The 19,485-nt window shown below is 35.9% G+C and overlaps 1 pseudogene; it reads left to right on the top strand.

The window, feature by feature from the left end:
- Positions 1-9,325: 9,325 nt before the first annotated feature.
- LOC115031829 lies at positions 9,326-9,449 on the top strand (annotated as a pseudogene).
- Positions 9,450-19,485: the final 10,036 nt, after the last annotated feature.

Genomic DNA, 19,485 nt, shown 5'->3' with positions numbered 1-19,485 from the left:
TGGGAAGGAAGCCCTTTGGTCCTGTGGAGTCTGAATGACTCAGCTTAGGGGGATGCTAGGGTACTGAGGCAGGAGTGGGTGGGTGGATGGGGGAGCATCCTCATAGAAGCACGGGAGACAGGGAAGGTGATATGGTATTTGTGAAGGGGAAACTGGGAAGGGGAATAACATTTAAAATATAAATAAGTAAAATAATTTAAAATATATATAAAATTAATGTAACTGCACCAAATTTTGTATTTTGTAATGTATTCGTTGCTTTTCTTTTTCATTTAGTAGGTTTCCAGCATGACTAAAACTAATGTTCACTTTGGTCCTGCACTTGACTTGCTAGCATAAAGTCTTCTAGTTATATCACTGCAAAGCCTTGCTCCCTATGAAGAAAACAAAAGCATTGGGCAGTCACAAATATTCCTCCCTTGCCTTGATATGGTTTACATTTTTTCTCCCTCATTGTACCTATATAGTCTATGCTGTTCTTCTTTAACCTTAGAGATGCACTTTCTTTTCTAGTAAAATAATTGTATGTATCCAGTCTCTCTTCTTTGAAATTCTTTTCAAGGAATCAGAATATTATTGTGACTGCAGCTCATATTTCTTAATGCATTAACAATTTTTCTTTTGGTTTCTTTGATGGGCAGTATTCCCATAAACTAAACATATGTACAGGCATACATACATACATACATACATGCATACACATGCATTTGTAAACCATAGACAACTAACATTTTGAATAACATGCATAAAAGGAGAACACCACAAGTCAAAGAAAATAATTTCTCTAAAATCATAGAAAATTAATCAGTTTCACAGAAAGATGTCCATGCAGTACAAGAAATCTACTGATCATAAAATACACAGTACCAAGAAAGATATTCCCCACTACAAAGTATAGTTTAAACAGAAAAGCAAAAGATCAATAGTTTAAAAGATACAAGAAAACAAGATAAAGTCACTTATAAAGGTGAGTCCATGAGAATTATAACCATTTATTTGATAGAAGCATTTAAAGCCAGAAAGGTCTACAAAGATCCCAGATTATTATAACTAGAAAAACTATCTCAAGAAATTGAAGAATGAATTCAAATTTTCCAAAAAAAACAACATTGAAGGAAAGTATGGAAATTGGTATAGATTTATTCTTATATGATAGAAATATATCTAACATGTGACCCAACTGTACAATTCTAGGGCATGCGCATAAAAGATTTCTATTGTGTCACGGAATAATTGCTCATCCATATTTATTGTTGCTGTATTTAAAATAACTAGGAAGTTGGATCACTCTAGATATCCACTGTAAGAATAACAGAGAGTTAAAATGGAAATGTATAAAATTCTATTCAGCTTTATAGAAAGTTGAAATTGTGAAACATACAAGTAAATGAAAGGATAGAAATGGAGGAAATTTCCTGAATGATATAACTCATGCCCAGAAATGCAAATAAGGCATATATTTACTTATATATGACACTTGAATTTAAATATTGAGATTTGTATGATTAGAAAGCATTATTTTTAAATGCAAAGGAACTGTAATATGTCCATATAAGGGTAAAGGAATGATCTTTATGAAGAATGACAAAATAATAATCACAGATAATATTATGAGGGAAAACAGAATAATAAGTGGAAGGCTTAAGGCAAGGTACCAGAGACATGAAGTAGCTGGGGAGCTATCTGACTATTTTATAAGCTTCTTAAAATTTAAATTTGGATTCTCCTACATCACAGGATAATTCTACTACCCCAGATCATGGGCTACTAAATAATTAACCCAGGTATGGAATAGTCACTATTAAATTTTTGGTTATGAACATCCCTATGATTTCTTAAAACGATACAGGAAATTGACATTGCTCTTAGTTATTTATGAGTATTAACCCTCTTGTATATGATATCATATATTTTGATAATAAGAACTGAGGCCATCAAGGTACTTCTGACTATAAGTTGGTTTTGTTTTGTTATATTTTTATAGTTTGCTTGATTATTTGTTTTTGCCTTTGTTTTTTTTTTTTTTTTTTTTTTTTCAGTGACACACAACTTTTACAGTGTTGAAAGAAGCTTTGAAATATTCTCATGGAGAAATCCCATCAATAGTTTTACCCAGATATGAACCCTTCAAGATTCAAGGCTGACCAGTCTGGCAAAATAGGCCCTGCAATAGTGGAATATATGACTCCTAAACTGGAGAGATGTGTTGTGCTATAGTAGGGAACACGTGACTGGTACCACTTAGCTATGACAGGGGAGATTTTAGGCCATACTGCAATTATTTTGCTACAGGAAAGTACTATTAAACTTTCTTCTAAATATGTAACATTGTATCCAAAGGCTAGTGAAATTCTCAACTCTTGTCAAAAAAACTTTATTTTGCAGTGAATAACAGTAGATACATGTGTGTATGTGTGTGTGAGTGTGTGTGTGTGTGTGTGTTTGTGTGAGTGTGTGTGTGTGTGTGTGTGTTCAAAATATAGACATTAAATAATGACTGTGAGTGATCTGTCTAAATGAGAGATCTATATCACACCTCTTCTCTATCATGCTCAGGGAATCTCAGGCTAGAATTTCAGAAAGACTACCTTGAAATAATGTCTTCTGAAGAGGACTGTTCTATTTCCAAATTCATGCTTGCTATATTTGCTGAAAGGAGGTTTGCTCAGATTAAGCCAGTCAACATTTTTTATGAAGAAGGACTAAGGCTACATGTAGCACTCTATGATGAGGAGCCATACACAGTATAGTTCAGTGGGAGAGGGAGTCAGTTTTCTTCTATGGTGTGACCCATGGCAAGTTACCCATATTCCAGTGTTGGCTCTCTACACTTGTGTGTATGCAGGCAGCATTAATTGTACTTGATGAGTTATTTGAAAGGGAGGAAATTAAGATGTAGAATACATATATTTAGGAATGGGATATGGGAGACAGAATAAAAGATACCTTTGAGTAGGGGAGTACAACAGAATATATTTTCCACATACTACATTTGCAAATACTGTTACTGAAGACTGTGTTTGTGCATGCACATGCATGTGTCCTCTGTGTGTGTGTGGGGGGGTGGGGCTTAGGTATGCAGTTTTCAACACTAGATATCTTTGCATAAATTGTTCTTAGATATCTTTACATTGACAAAATTAGGCAATAACTGATTACTTAAAATAAATTCTTTTTATGAAGTGATACAAGGCTGTATGTGCATGCCCTATGTGAAAATACATACCTATTGGTATCTATATAAATATATAAGGAGTTAAAAATAGGCCTGCATGCAAATTTTATAATAAAAAAATTTTCTAATAGACAAAGCTTTTATATATTTTCAGTTGTATTTGTTGAATATCTACTACTTGCAGGCTCTGTGTAGAGCACCACAATATATATCAAGTATAAGCAATACTTGATAAGCAAGGAACTGTGACAATGTGGGATTAACTTCTGGGACGCAAACAAGGAAATCAAGCATGCATATGAAGGCTGTTGAACTTGTTTACAAATAGTATTTTCCTTTTATCTTTTGGCATTGTGTCATGAAGAATTTCTACAGTTAGGTACAAAATCTCCCCTGAATTAGCCACAGATGAACACTCTATTGTACAAAGAACCTTCTCCACTCAACTTTCTTTGTTTTAATGATTCAATATTTTGAAAACTGATGGATAAGTTTAGAGAATAAAGGGGATTGTATATCAAAATTTAGTTTCCTGAAAGTTGTCAATCCTAGAGTTCTATAAATTACTTTAGAAGAAACTGGTTGGGAATAAATGGAGGAGTTGTCAATGATATTTAGAGTAGAGAACTTGTCCCTCATAATAATGTCTCAAGATTCCTAAAACCATACTGTATTTCTACCCAAATTTCCATGGCATAATTTAGATTTCCTCAATAAGATAAATTAGCCAGTTCTCTAAAATAGTCTTAGCAGAAATAATAATTTGATATATATATATATATATGCAAAAAAATAAATATAAAAAAAAGCTAGCAGAATACCCAAGATACAGTCCACAGAACTCAAAAGGCTCAACAAGCTGAAATGCCCAAGTGAGGACACCTCAGTCCCACTTGGAATAGAGAAGAAAACAGTTACTAGCTGGAGCTAGGGAGGAACCGGGAAGGGATAGTAGAAGGGATGAAGGAGTAGTAGGTGGGTGAAAGGGAAACCTGATTTGTATTGGGTGGGGGAAAGGACTGAAGCCCTGAGGGCCAGCAGAAAGAATGTAAACAGGGAACCTCTGGAAAGAGGAAGTTGGGGAGAACCCCCAGAATTCGCCAGAGACCAGGTAGGTGAGAGACTCCCAGGACTCAAAGGAAGGGACCTTAGATGAAACTCCTGACAGTAGGGACAGGGAACTTATAGCACTAACCTCCAGCAGGAAGGCAGGACATCAATTGAGGGATGGAGTTGTTACCCCACAGTCACACTTTGACCTATAATTTTTCCTGTCTGAAAGAATTACAGGGATGGAAATAGAGCTTGAGGAAAAGAAGTTCCAGTGCAGGCCCAAAGTGGGATCCAGCTCAAGGGGTGGTCCCAAGATCTGACACTATTACTGAGGCTATGGAGCACTCACAAAAAGGGACCTAGTATGACTGCCCTCCGAAAGACTCAACAAGCAGCTGAAAGTGTTAGATGCAGATATTTGCACCCAAACAATGGACAGAAGCAACTGACCCCTTTTGTTGAATTAGGGAAGTGTGAAAGAAGCTGAGGAGAAGGGTGATCCTGTATGAAGACCAGCAGTCTCAATTAATCTGGATCTCTGAGATCTCTCAAACACTGGAACACCAAACAGACAGCATACACCAGGTGATATTGAGGTCCCCAACACACATATAGTAGAGGACTACAGGGACTGTGTTAATTCAGAGATGATACACCTAACCTGCAAGAGACTGGAGGCCCAGGTGTTTAGAAGTTAGGTGGGGTAGGGAGGAGGTGTGGAATGTGGAGCAGACAGAGGGTGGATGGGGCGGGGCAGGAAAAGGAATATGGAGTGCAAAAATAAGTTTAAAATAAAATAAAATTTAAAAAAGAAATGTAAATAAAGAAAACATCTAATAAAAATGAAATAAAAAATAAAATGCTACATTTCTCAAAGTAGGAAGTTGTGAGATAATTTAAGAGTTTTGAATGGATAAAAGCTACTTACTCAAAGTACATAGTATCTGAATTGCAATAACTTGAATTGTCTTCCTTCTTAAAATGTAGAGTTTACCTTTCTTAGTTATAGGTACAAATAAAATTAAACAAACCATTTTTCCCTATCTGGTAGAGCCTTGCTTTATATACGGAGTAAAGATATAGTTATTTATTAGCCACTCCATTCTCAGTGTGTAGAGTCACAAAGAAATGTTTGATGTTAGCTATATATTCATGAAATACAAATCTGACTTTAACCCTGAGTACATTTTTTTAATTCAATTTTCTGCTCCTATGCATCTGTATAGAAAACCATTGTTTTTATTAGATGGCAAAAAATTTAACTTCTCTGGCAATTTATTGACCTCTAATGACTATAATGTTTATTATTCAAATCTTGAGAAGTTGAGACAGTAAGACTAAAGTCATTTTTAAATGTACACCTACTCTGAGGCCAGACTGGGCTACATGAGATACAGGGATCCTTTTTTAAAAAAAAATTAATTAATTAATTAATTACCAGTCCATATTTTATCCCCCCCATCCACCTTCTGACTGTTCTACATCCCATACCTCCTTCCCAGCCCCCTGTCTCCACGTGGATGCCCCACCCCCACCCCACCTGACCTCTAAACTCCCTGGGGACTTCAGTCTCTTGAGGGTTAGATGCATCATCTCTGAATGGACACATGCCCAGTAGTCCTCTACTGTATGTGTGTTGAGGACCTCATATCAGCTGGTGTATGCTGATTGTTTGGTGTTCCTTTGTAAAAACAGAGGGGAAAAGCACATTTGAAATCATGGGAAAATAAGAGTCTGCCAAGCACTTAACCAAATGCTTTATGCCATGCTTACCCTGTAGCAAACTATTTTGATTCCTGAAGGTTAACAGGTTAACAATTGGGAATTAGTAGCCTTTAAATGAAAAAGTTGTGTGTGTGTGTATGAGTGTATGCCCTCACATTTATGCACTTATTTACTGTTTTTCAATAAGATGTATAAAGTCAAAACTAATCTTTAATTGCAGTCTTATCATAGATCCAATTTTGTCCAGTTATAAAGGCACCAATCTTAAAATTGTTAAATGATCTGGTACCTAGTATAAAGCAGTGAACATTTCTCAAAACAGGTACCTGTACAATTTTTATCTCTGGTATAAGTTAGTTGTAACAAGGCACTGCTATGGAGAAGTGATGAAAGAAAGGAATAAATTTTTATTAAATTTTGATGACCATGTTTGTGTTGATATGAATTCCTATGAACATCAGATATAAAGTAAGCCTGTATACCGCTACTGTTCCCATGTTCCTTCACTGAATTTTTCAAGCAAATGTGAATCTGAGTAAAAGTGGTATAACTTAGAGAAAAACCCCCAAGGAAAGGCATGAAAAAACTCCAAGCTGGGGAGAGTATGAGACAGACACCTGAATGTTAAGTCATTTGAATATCTGGGAAATATCAAATCTTTTTAAAGAAATGTGGTTCTTTTCCAAGAATTCCACAGTGCCTTCTCAAAGTATAAGGTCAGAAGTATACATGTAGATACAGGAAAAGAAAATCTAGGGTCATGCCAAAAAGAAGCATGTCAAAATGTTGACATTTGGGTTGCAAAGTACAGATTTCTTCATACAGCAGCCTTGTAGATGTGACAAACAGAAAAAAAGCCCCGGAACTTTGTTACAGCTTATAGACAATGCCCTGCTCAATGCAGAACACAGAAACTGTCTTCAAAATTATTTCATCCAGCAGTGAACTGAATCTTGCTCAACCTACCACAAACTCAAACTTTCATTGCAAAAGTCCCATAAATTAAGTTAGCTTCCACAATAGAAGTCACAAAAGAAAAAAAAAATAAGCCTATACCTTAATGTAGTGTATTATAAATATTTTAATCCCTACTTCTATTCTACACATACTTTCTCGTCTGATAATAAAGTGCATCATTTTACAAATGTATCACATAGTGTTTCAGATAAATATAGATAAACTTCACTCAGATGTAAAGGCATGATAATAGAGAGATGTCAGATTTTCACCACTGGAATTTCACAATACAAGTGGGAAATAAATGATCCATGAGATATTCGGTACCATGCATGAACAGAGAGGAACATTTTAGATAGAGTCAAAAAAAAAAAGGGAGTATATTAAAAGTGAAGACATGAGACACCAGAAGTGAAAATGCATTTGAGTGATTGAACATCATTTGAACAGAGCTGAGGGAGGGGCGCTTTATTACTTGTCTACTATACTGTAACACATTACAAAGTTAGCAGCTTTAAACAAGGAATTTATTATTTCAAGGTCCCTTGGATAAGGAGTATGTTTTCAGTTTCCACAAGTCTTTCGCTTGAGGATTCGCATGGACAACATCAGAGGCTCCTCTCTTAGAAATTAGTCACTACCAAGCACCTTCAGATTGCTCACGTACTCCTTTCCTTGCAACTAGAGGATTAATGGAAGTTTGGTTCGTCAAAGTATGCACTGGGAATGGACAAGGGGAACAGCTAGGAAGATGGAGAAAAGAGGGACTCTGACATAATGGTTATTGCAGATTTATTTGTCACCATAAACCTGATGGTTAGGGATAAGCCCTGTAGGCATGTTTTGCAACCTACCTTTAAACATTCAAGTTCTCCTCTGTCCCACCACCCACCAGAAGTAGTGGAAGCGAAAACTTATTAGAATGTGGGAGAAGTGGACCTGTTTAGCAATAGTTCTTTGAGGGTGGGCTCAATCTTCTTTGACAGCAGCTCAGTCCCTTAGCAAACACCAAATATGACTCAGCAGCTTCAGACCAGTCTACTAGGTAGGCAAAGACCAGGCACAAACCAGTAGTTTCAGTCCAGTCCTCTAGGTAGGCAGATACCACACATGAACCAGCAGCTTCAACCCAGTGTTCTGGCAGGCAGACACCAAGCAGGAATCAGATGGTTTAGTTCAATCCTGAAGAAACTGCAAGACTTACCAACTGGCCTGAGGCAAGGCCAATGCTTCAGGTACCTCACAAGCAGCTCTGGGGTGAGTTTCTCTCAAGGGCAGAGCTCAACAACACTATGTAGGGTGAATCAATACATATGTGTCATTAATGAAGAATAGTGAGGTGGAGGTAATCAAACCAGTGCTCAATGTTCATCTCCCACTATCTGTGGGGTCATATTTATACTCAGTCATCATGTGTCCTTCCACAAGTTTGCTGTATCAAACATTTTTTTCCCTGTGTCTGTTTCAGAAAAACAGTCTTGCAGAGGCTTCAGCAAAACATCTTTTCACCTGTGCGTTCCAGCAAAACACCATTTGACATAACTGACTTCCCAAATAAGCCAGAAGTTTCCATTGCATGTTACACTTTTGCTCAAGGCCTAGGGAAAGAGAATTAGATGACAGTGGAACTATCAAAAGAAGAAACTATTGAACTGTTGAGACTTTACACCTAATTAATGAGCTAATGTAAAGGCAAGCTAAAACAAATCCAAATTGAAATTGAGAAGAATATTTCACCATCCAATAAGCGATATTAAATTATGTAGACAATATGAACTTAAAATTTCTAAATGAGACACAAGAAGGAATAATCTGTAGAAATCATAATGGGATAATATCCAAAGTATTACAATTCTGGTAAACTTGGAAATCAAGCACTGCAGCCTCTAAAACCTCAGCAAATATTACTTAAGATGAACACAAAGATAAAGGAAGCTAGTTACCTTATGTGTACTCTACTAAGAGAAATTATCAAATAAAGATACAGATAAAATTGAAATGGGCCAGAGGGTGAGAAATGACATTTTAATCAGCGACACTGTGATTATGTATGATAGTTGTGTACTCATCAGCAGAGAGAATATAGGCCAGAAGTCAGTGGAGGAAATTTTTCAAAGTCCTGGAATAAATAAAAGCATTGGGATAGAGAATCCCACCGGCAAGGAAAATATGCTTCAAACTTGCATGTGAAGGAAAGACATAGTGAGACTCACCAAAAGCTGGGAGACTTTGTCTTGAACTGCAATAAATGGAAAGCATCATTAATCTTAAGGGAGATGCTATGAGAATTTAACAATAGGATGCAGTATGAATTGAGGAACACCAGAAAGAAGGAATATATTACTAAATGTGGAAGATATTTATGTATATTGAAGCTTCATTCAGTGCTTATTGATTATAAAAAGAGAAGCAATGGCTGCCCCTAGTGGCTTTGCTGGTGGGGCTTCTGTGTCAGTAGGTGGCAGAGAGGAGAGAGGTTTTGTCTCCTATCCTCAGTGTTCTGACCTATGAACATCAGAACGTTTAGTAGTGAAACAATCCCTGAAAAAAAAATGCCGGGGCAGCCCTGATTGTGGAGTTTGCAGATGACTGGGCCCCAAAGACATGATCATAAGAAAGCCTGCCCTGCCTCTTTTCTCTTGGGAGGTGGTGAAGACAGGGAGAGATTCCCTACCTTCCCTGTGGCAGGCAGGAGTGCTGGGGAACTACAGCTACTTAAGGTTGTAGTCTGCCATGTGAGCATAGCTCCTCTGAGCTCAGCTCAAAATGGAGCACTCTTTGTCCACCAGGGCTTTCTCTTCTTTCAATGGTTCTGGGGAGCCTTGTGTGCAGCTGCACCAGGACACTCTGAGGGAGAATGGGGAATGAGGAAACACACAAGAGAGCTTGCCCCATGGGGTCATGAGAGCTGGAGAACTGTCCCTGTCCCTGTCTCTCACTTGATGCAGCACTCAGGAGAACACCTCATCTGGATAGCACAGTAGAGCTGACCCTGAAAGCAGAGTGAGCAGGTGAACTAGCCCTGAGTATATGTTCATGGAATAGTTGGCCCTCTGGTGGCATGGTCAAGTGAGAGATTTTTTTCCCTCACCCTAGCCCCTTATCATCTACAGCAGGCAAGAAAGCTGGCCCTAGGGTCACTGAGAGCCAGAGAGCTGGCCCTGCCCCTCACTTCCTGCAATACCTAGGAGAGCTGGCACCAGAGTAGAGCTGGCCCTGGAAGTGGAGTTTGCAGGTGAGTTAGCTCAGAGATGATGAGGATAAAAATGAGCAGGCCTTGCCTATTGTCTGGAGGGAGGTAGAGAGGACTCCATGCCAAAGATGCATATTTTAATCCCAGTAGAGTGAGCAATCTCTGACACCACAGCTATCAACAGCAAAAGGAAATACACATGAAAACATAATACATTGTACACAATGAAATATTGTTCAGTTGTTCAGACAAATGAAATTATAAAGTTTGAAGACAAATGGATAGAGCCTGAAGATAGTCATCCTGATTGATGTAGCCTAGACCCTAAATGCCAAGTAATCTGTTTTTTCATCCATGGTCATGCTATCATTAAAGTATTTGATATGTGTGTAACTATCTCAGTAAGCACAGAAATTATGTCCTTAGTAAGAGATCAAGCTGGAGGTTAAGCTCTCCCTAAGGAAGCAAGAGTATAGCTTTATGGAAGCAAAAGTTAGAAATGTGAATAGGAGAATTAAATAGGGAGACGGGATGGGAGAGAAGGGTAAAGCAGGTATATGGGAAGGGATAAGTAACATTAATGCCATTTGAGGGGCCATATGGAAACTTACTACTGTAGAAGCTTGAAAAATATAGACACATATGAGAAGAGTCTAAATGGAGTTGAGGCAGTGCCTCCACTAGACATCTTATATCGGGAATGATTGTATCTTCTTGAATAATTGGCCAAAGAAGTATTGTGGAAAACCTCCCGTGCAGTATCAGGTCTTGCCAAGGCTGTTACTTTATCTCTCACCTGTTTTAAGGCCCTATAGCTGAAGATATCACTTACATGTTTTATCAAACATAGAGAAGCCACATCCGTGCCTAACTAGCACCTTCAACACTTATTTTACAATTATGAAGGTAACAAAGCTGAAAGTAAAAGTACTAGGACTTTTTGGCTATTTACACTGAGGACCTCTCAGATGCTTTTCAGGTGCATGCCTTCCTGTTCCATAGAGAAGTTAGGCAGAGAAACTAGAATGAAGAGAACGAAGAGAAAAAGAAAAAGTATGTTATAGTCTTCTTTGAGTGAACCATTATAATTGCATTAGGACTAGATCCTTTCATTCTCATTTATCCTTGAAAAGTACCTACAAATTCTAATGAAGTTTACTGCAGTTGCTTATCCACTACAAAATTAAGCCTTGAAAACATATAGAGAAGCATCATTATACAACCTAGAATGTTTTCTATATATTTTCACATATACCTTTCATATATATATATTTTTAATTTATATGTAATTTTATTATATATTATTTCACTAATTCTATATCACCTATTCTACTTAATAAAACAGTGTGTTTATGTAATTAATTAACAATTTAATTACTAAATAACAATCATGTAATTAAAATATATAGATATATTCATATATACATGTAGCAACAGTTAAAAAGAGAGGTCATGCATTTGAAAGAGCACAGGAGAAGTATGTAGAAGGTTTTGGAAGGAGGAGATGAAAATAGGAGATGATATGATTTTTATAGTCTCAAAAATAAAAATATTAACCACAATAATGTGCTCCATTTCAAATTTGATGACATTTGAGATTAAGGCATAACAAAATTGTATGACATAACTTCTTTGAAATGACTGGGAAGATGTGGCCAAGAGCTGTAACATTGTAAAATGATGGATTGTGCTCTTTTAATTGGAAACTATAAATCTAGAATAAAAAGCATCTTATACTCAACACATACACTTAACATGTTGTATTTCTTCCTTTTTATGTCCCCTTTCTCAAAGTTGCTAATAGTTTGATGCCCGGTATTAAAATTTATGACAGGTAATATCATACAGAGATAATATTTTATAACAGAGGTTCTAATATGCCCTAGTATACACAATAGCTACTTAATGAGTGGTAGTTAATACACTGATGAAATTATTTACCTAGCTATTGTCATGCTGAACACACACTATTGTATCGTATTCCCTGCATTTTACAATGGTATTAGAATGGTTCTAGGTTTTGAGTTGTCAATATTAAAAATGCATTTTAGATCAGATGGCTCCCTATAACGAGAATCAAAATGTGGCCAATGGTTTAACCAATTTCCTATTTTCATACATTCAAGTCACATCAAGTTTCAGACTCATTCAGTAAGTTCACTTGATGAAATCCTACCTTTGAGCTCTTCAGTGTCCAATGAAACAAAGGATCTCAATGAGAGAAGATGCACCTAACCCCCTAGAGACTTGAGGCCCCAGGGAGTGGGCAGGCCTGGTAGGGTAAGGATAGGGAGTGGGGACATCCTCTTGGAGACAGGGCCAGGGAGGAGGTATAGGATGGGAAGTGACCAGGGGGTGGGGTCAGACAGGCAGGGGGAATAAAGTCTGGATTATGAAAGATTTAAAAAATAAAAATAAATAAATAAAAGATTAAAGAATAAAATAAATAAATAAAACACAAAGATAAGACTGAGTGAGGGATATTTCTAAGATATGTTTCAACACAGTGGAGTGCTACAGGGATTTCAAATGTTTCTTCATAAAATCAATCTAACTATCCTTTAGGAAAAAATTCTTGCAATTCCCTCACTTTTTTGTCATAGTTCAACCTCTATAGCACTTGCTTCTCCTATTCTCACATACATTATTGTTTCTGTACTTTCCTTTTCCTTTCAATGTAGATTCAAGTTTTCATCCCCAAGCTGACTGTGCATGTCATTGAACTGCCTCACCAGAAATGTGCAATACAATTGCCTCTTTGTGTTCACAGTAGAGTTGTTATTGTATTGTGGAAAAGTGTCACTGAATAGATACCCAATTTGTAAATATCTGATAGTAAAATATTTTCTCCCATTGTGTGAGTTAGGTTGTCATTTACTTGGTGGTGTCCTCTGAACCACAAATTTGAATTTTAACAAAATGCCTTGGGCTGTTTTTTTTTTTTTTTTTTTTTTCCTGATTCCATATGATTTGGTGTTCTATCTGGGAAAATTTGCCAAATTCAAGATTGCAAAATTTATTTGCCTAGATAGAATATTTATATTTCTTATCTATTTTGAGGATTTTAAAAAACATTTTGAGGCAATATTTCAACTTGACTATTCTGCATATGGTGACATCTGTTAAAAAGATATATTTGCTATTTACAAGACTTAATATCCTATAAAATATTTTCAGTGTACATGGATCTAATTCTGTGTGAAATTTTACAAAGACACTGGGAATATCTGTTCTCAGCCCAGGGCTCTCTTGTTCAACTACCACTGATCAGTAGCAGGTTTTGAAATAGTGGTCCCCCAAGTCTCTCTTGTTATCCTAACTCCAGTAATTGTACCCTGTGTGGGTTCTATCTAAATACACTGGCATTGTGATATATACTTGAAATCCCAAGAAGAAGGAATCTGAGGCAAAAGGATCATCTATTAAAACCCATGTGAAGATACCCTTTCTCCAACATAAGTTCTTCCTAAAGAAACAATAAATATATTTTCTTAATTTGATTTTCAATGTTCATGTAAGTATAGAAATAAGATTCATAGAGTGTTTTTACATTCTAAAAATCTTGCTTAATATATAAATCAAGATAAAATATGTTTAACAGATTCCTCCAGCATTTCTATAATAAAGAACAAACGATGAGCAAGTAGGAATACTTTCATGTCTTGACTTTTAATGCATGTGTTATTGTTTAGTTATCTTATCTAACAGATATTATGTTTTCAATATTGATTCTCATATATAAAATACTCCTTATTTTTATTATTTTTCTTACTCCTTGCTCTTACATAATTGTTCTAGCTGTAACCTGGGTATAAGTGGCAAGAGTATTGGCTTACCTTGTTCTTATCTCTAGGAAGAAATTACAAATACTGTCTCTAGGTCTGCTGCAAATGCCTCTGGGAATATTAGGGAAGTTCCTCTCTTTTCCTTTTGTGCTGCGTATTTATATCATAAAGGAATGCTGGGTGCTTCTTACTATTGTGATTTTTTTCTTCGATTAACACAGCATATTGAACTAATTTATTTCTCGATAGTAAATGAACACTTGCTCCTGGTGTTTGATATGTTTTATCTGCTACTGGACAGATTCGGGTGGCATAATAGATACTAATTTGCTCTCTTTATGTGATGCCTTTGTCTGGTTGCAATACCAGGGTGAAGTTGACATCAGGAGTGCCCTGTGATACATTTCTTTCTCTACACATTGGAAGAGTTTAGTAACACTGATGTTATTTCCTCCTTGAATGCCTGGAGGAATATAGGAGAAAAACTTGTACCTATGATACAAGTTTGAAAGGATTCACATTGCCTTTCATTAGCATGATCTCCAGACAAGAAAAATCATGGGAAAATTTCTGACAAACAGCAACAATTTTCATTTTGATGTGATGTTCTGCAGATTTGTAGAAATCAAAGTAATTCATTCTATTTTTTTAGGTCTGAGCTTTTACTTTTGCGTAATTTTTCTCACTTCTACTACATAATTTCATTTCTCATATTTATGAGAACATACATGGAATTTCTATACACTATCTCTGAATATGTAACAAAGGCATTCATATTCTAACATATTTCATGAATTTTAAGATTATGTTGCTTCCACTTCAGTGAGATTATGTTAAACTTCCATGTTGCAGTGTTGCAGAGCTTAAATTATGCTTGGCTAAATGAAATATTTGCTATTCACAGGGTGTGGTATGAACACACTTCACATTTACTGGAGCCTTATTAATATTCCTTTGTGATTGTCATATATGTATGTATATATGTATATATATATATACACACATACATGTATGTATGTGTATATATATATAAAATCTTCAAGTGAGATTTATTTATCTTACTATGTTCTACATAACACTAATAAATTAAAATCATGAAACAGGATCTACAATTGAGACCTCCAACCAGGCACTTGTATCCACTTCATGGTCCCCATCTCTGCAAGTTTATTTTGGGGAGAGTTCTCTATTTGTTATATACCTACTTCTGTTTTCTTCTCCTGCTTTGAACTGGATAATGGGTGTTTACTTATTTTTTTAGACAAGCACTGCACTCAGCTTTAGCAATTTAAGTAAATGGCTCTCAACAGTTTTCTTTGATTGCTTTATTGTATTTATGGAAGCTTTACTAAGCCGGATGGGAGACTCAACAAAGTAGAACAAACAGAAGTGCAATACATTCTAGTTGGCTCACAGCACATTTTTCTCCACATGTCACAAGAAGTAGAAAATGTGTAAGTTATCATTTATGAAATGAGTGAAACCAGATCCTGTAAACAGTAAGAGAAGAGAACCCCAGGGGACTCTTAAAGTCAAAGGCAAATAATCCCAATGTGCAAAATATTTATAGGAAGAAGACAAAGTGCTGCACTGTATGGAACTTGTATATTTCTGAGAAAGGGGTTATGTGGATTATTTTCTTGACACCAGAGGTTCCACAATAATGGTCACAGATTCACATATCTTGTGTGTGTGTGTGTGTGTGTGTGTGTGTGTGTATGGCTTCTTTCAACTCCCTCTACCTTCAATTAATTTGGATTTTCTTAGAAAATATTTTCTAAAAGTACAAAGTTTAAGCAAGCTACTGGGCCTTTTCTTTGCTCATTTCCTGGACCACATGCTTTTAACTTTAGCCCCCTCTTTCTCAGAGATATCTTTAATATCCTCTAAGATTCATGTCATATCCTTTGCTGGGTATGTGGCAACAAATATGTTCTCTGGTACCATTCAGTTCTAATTTTTTATCTTTTTATTTTTGATACTATGATGTAATTATATCATGTCTACATCTTTCCTATTACCAAAGAATTTCACAGACCACTCTTTGCTCTTTTTCACATTCATGGCCTGTTTTCACTGTTCATAGTTACATCTACATGAGGAGGGACATTTGTAATTTCCAGGGCAGGAGTCATAGTCCTATGTAGCTATAAGTGAACAATTAAAATTGAGCCAGGTGAATGAATATTAGAATTTTATTTTTATTTTCATACAGGTCACAAGTGCCCAGAGAGTACTATAGAAGGAAACAAACTTCACTGGATATGCCATAATCTACATTTTGGGTCCTATTCTGAATTGCATGGCAACCCAATAGTCAGCTAAGTTTTATAAAGTATATACGATATACTATAAAGTACATAATTTCTGAGCCTGTAGTTTGCCATTCTTTCTTAAAGCCTCTACTTACAAAAGTATATGTGATTCAGGACAGGAGAACAGCTACAGTTAAAATTAGCAACAAAAATAATTTGGTTGTGGGTTAGCAACCATACCTGTATTAAAGGGTTGCAGCACTAGAAAGATGGAGAACCATTGGTATGAAATATAAAGAGAGACAAGGGGCACACCTCAGCAATCTCTTGCTGCTTCAAGGAAAATATCGTATCTTTTTAATTCATTTTGTGATCGTTACATTTCATTAATTGTAGTAATTACTGAAATCAATATGAACAGACAACACTGAATTGGAAGGCCCAATGTTCTATACTTTCCTACTCTCCAGTGACATGAGTATTGGGATTCATCCACCCTTCTATCATTTACCAGTCCATTAATCTATGCCGAAGATCTTACTTAAAATCTGTTTCTTAGTAAGTTGGTGGTAAATGCCTTAATGAATGGGTACAATGTATAGTACCATTAGAGTTGGTATAGATGGTACATCACATTTTATAATTTTCTGAAGCTTTTAGCAAGTAATATAATATGACATATACTCAGAAAGAGACATTCCTATTTAATTATATATTTCAACTTTATATATAAAGTTTACATTATATATATATACACACACACATACATATACATATATATGTATATATATGTGCATATATATGTATGTATATATATATATATATGTGTGTGTGTGTAATAGTGTAATTGTGTAATTGTGTAATGGGTGTAAAGGCAGGAGTTCCTAGCAGCAGAAGTATTGATTGCAAAGATAAAACAACTTGAATTATAGCTATTTAAAATGCCCAGGGGTAGGCTATGAATAACAATAATTTATAAATATCTTTATGGTTGAAAAAAATCTGCTGTTAAGGTTTATGTTCTGCTTTGCTTTACAACAAGTGTTTAAAATATTCAATACCTTTTGTAAGAAGGAAAAAGAAACTTGGATGGCATGCAGGGGCTTCCTGGTATCTGCTGTTATTTTAATCAATTCATTTGAGAACAGTAGGTAATACTAAGCTATACGAATTGCTCACACACGTATTACTGAAATAATGTACTAGCTGTGCATGGACTAAATATACATTTCTGGGAATTATGTCTATAAGAATTCAGCTATCTGGAAACCACTATAGAAACATGACATTTTATCTTTTATTTAAAGTGACATTGCAATTATGTTTGCTTAGATCAGTGAAGTATATACTCAAATTATATTAGGATGCGGTAAGGAGAGCTTGTCTTAGTGATCCCACTTAGCGTTTGTTAGTGGGCAGAACAGAGTTCAGGAACTGGGATCAGAGAGTGACATGAAATGAATGGTTTTCTTATCACATTAATCACTCAAATTATGTTTGTTTACATCAGAGAATTTTAAAAGGCTTTTTTAAAATTTAAATTTATAAAAGGAATGCTGAGGCATTGAGAAGTTGTCAACTGAAATTAAATTATATAGGTAGAGATAGAGATAGAGAGATATAGATATAGATGATCTTCCTATAATTTCTGTTCATAACTTAGGAGTCCACTGACACATAATGCTTTGAAGTCCACTGACACACAATGCTTTGAATTTTGTGTTGGGAGTCTGTGATGTTGAATATCTGGTTAGGCTATCAGGAAGGGAAAAAGAAAAATGGGAGAAAGGACGGGTAGGGTAAAAGGATAATTTTAAAACAACATATCTGAAAATATGCTGTTTTCATTTTTACTTAATAGGATAATGCAACCAAAGCTTATAGTGATGGAAATATTCATTCAGTTGCACTGACAATTCCTAACACCAGAGGCACTGAAGAGCACATGGACAACTAATGTCCTGGAGGAATTTCTTATCTGGGAGTGAAAGAGTGACTAAGAAAGTTTACATTAGATATGGTTTCTTCTTTGAAAATGGACAGCATATCTTAACTTAGGTTCTGATGTGCTCCAGGCTGTGATCACAATGAAGACACTGCCTCTGTCTTAATTACTGAACACTATGTCTCTAGTGCTTTCTTACTACTTCATTGGTAATGTGTGTTGAATGACAACCATTGTATAAGTATGCCCCGCAAGTGCTGGTATAGCTTCCACTAAGCAGAATACACACAAGAACTTTTCGTTGTATGTGAAAACATTGATGGGAATGCACTTCTGTGCCTGTGCTTGGATAGGTCAGAGGTTAACTTTGGTATCATTTCTCAGATTCATCCACCTTGGTGTTTCAGGTTTCTCACTGAAACCTAGTGGTGCCCTTGAGGCCTGGGTGCCTGCTCACTGTGCCTCAGCATTCCTCTAGTCTCCATCTCCAAAGCACTGAGAATACAAGCACCTGCTACCATGCCTCACCTTTATCATGATTTATAGTGATCAAAGCCTGGCCCTCAGGTTTGTACAGTAAGGGCTTTACCCATAGAACTATATCCCCAACTGATTTTTTTGTGTGTGTGTGGAAAATCTTGTCAAAATTATACTACACAACAAATCATGAAGTCCTTTCTCTTTGATTTAAAATTCTATTGTTGCATGTAGCTCAACAAGAGAATAAAAGAACATGAACTGAAGAAAGAGTGTGGGGGTGGGGTGGGGTGTGATCACTGGAGGAATTATAAAAAGGAAAAGGCAGGGGAGTATGAAGTAAATACTGTACCCATGTGCTAAATTTGCAAAAGAACATATGCTGATCAACAAATATTAAAATGAAATCTTCTTCAATGCCCTTCCTTCTTCTTTTATTAAACATTGTCAGGCTGGTGTTCTCCTTTGGGCTTTACCTTCCCTGATCCTGATTTAAACAGAGCTCACCTTGCAGTGCAGTAGCTATTCATTCACAACATTATCTGCTTTAGGTCTCTGTATCTTAACTGTAATAACATTAATAAATATTTTTAGAATGCTGTGAGATAGGCCCATAAAAAGCTTCATTGATTTTTTTTTCAGACTATATCACATTATAGCTAACTTACTGGAGTATCAGCAAAGGAATAAGGCAAATAGAATTTGTAACGCAATTTAACATTAGGATATAATACATTATTCTCAAATCATTGACCTTAACCATTAATTAACTGTGTACACATAGACCACTATTTGTTTTGAAGGAAGCTATAATGAACTGTACACAAATTACTATTATTAAATACTAGACAGTCTGCAACACTACAATTATTAAATATGAACAGACATGCAATTTACAGCACTTTCTCAGCAATCTGCTA

Source organism: Mus caroli, chromosome 8 (genome assembly GCF_900094665.2).
Source record: "Mus caroli chromosome 8, CAROLI_EIJ_v1.1, whole genome shotgun sequence".
In the NCBI taxonomy this organism is placed as follows: Eukaryota; Metazoa; Chordata; class Mammalia; order Rodentia; family Muridae; genus Mus; species Mus caroli.
Note: the sequence above shows the minus strand (reverse complement) of the source record. Positions and strands in the feature narration are given on the sequence as shown.